This window comes from Orycteropus afer, unplaced genomic scaffold, assembly GCF_000298275.1.
Source record: "Orycteropus afer afer isolate SDZICR_OR568_19922 unplaced genomic scaffold, OryAfe1.0 scaffold00412, whole genome shotgun sequence".
In the NCBI taxonomy this organism is placed as follows: Eukaryota; Metazoa; Chordata; class Mammalia; order Tubulidentata; family Orycteropodidae; genus Orycteropus; species Orycteropus afer.
The window spans coordinates 2,806,115-2,807,407 of record NW_006921999.1 but is presented as its reverse complement, the minus strand read 5'-3'; positions in this window follow the sequence as shown (position 1 = coordinate 2,807,407).

The following is a 1,293-nucleotide window of genomic DNA, read 5'->3' as shown; positions in this document are numbered from 1 at the left end:
GCTATGAGTCAGGGCTGACTCAATGGCACATAACAACAACAACAACAACATATATATGTATGTATATACACATATTGGAGCTCTGGTAGCATAGTGCCTAAGGCACTTGACTGCTAACCAGAAGGCTGGCTGTTCAAACCCACCAGCTATTCCTCAGAAGGAAGGTTGGGCAATCCTACTTCCGTAGTGATATTGCTTAGGAAACCCAAGGAGGGGTTGCTATGAGTCGGGGCCGACTCGATGGCATATAACAACAACAACAACGTACACATATTATACTGGTGGAATGAATTTTGGAAAATAACACGATAAGTGTGTTAAATTCATAATTTAGAAATGTACACAAGTCAGTAAGCATTAAAGAGGAGACTATTTAAAGAAAATTTTCTTGGAAAGCCAGGGAAATAAAAATCTATTGATTTCCTTGATAAGTTAACCAATGTATATCATCTTCACATTTCTATTAACCCATTCTGCTATCAGTAAAGTTTCTATAACTAATTGTAAATGAAATATTAAATTTTCCTCCTTTATATGAATACTATTTCAAGCTTTATATGTCTCCTTTTTTTCTAATATTATAATTTTTGTTGATCATACTCTAATAATTATGACCATATTATGAGATTTGATAAATATCCATCATGCATCCTGTCTAATTTGTTTCATAGAGACTTCTACCATTTTATCAGGTAGAAGCTTTCCATTGTTTGTTTACTTATTTAAGGTCACATTCTCTGGATCATTTCCAAATCTAGTTATATTTGTTGGGGGTCAGTGGTCATCACTTCATGATATTAAAGAATCAATGCTCTCCTCCAGGAAAAGTTTAATATTTGTTCTCTCTCTATCCTTATTTGCCACATTTCATCAATAGCTCTTGTAGCTTACACACTGTGTCCACCCATCATTCAGCTACCTCATCCCCCACATCTAGTGACACATTCATTCATTTCCATAAACACTGATTCTGCCAATGTTATTATTTCATACAAATTATTATTCTCAATATAAATATTCGGCACTTTAACCGAACATCTCTGTCCTTTCAATCGTTCATTTAAGGCAGAGTTTACATATAATACTACTTAACAAAGCTTTAACTAAGTGACCCAGACTACATTTATCTCCATTTTCTGAGTCCTTAAGCATGTTATATTACCAACTTAATCTAGAATTTCTTGTGTTTAATTGATACTGCTTTTTCATATGTGTGTGTACAACTTCTTTATTACATTGTAAACATTTTGAGATTAACTGTGACTTTAAGTTCTGTGAAAGGAGTCATAAAAT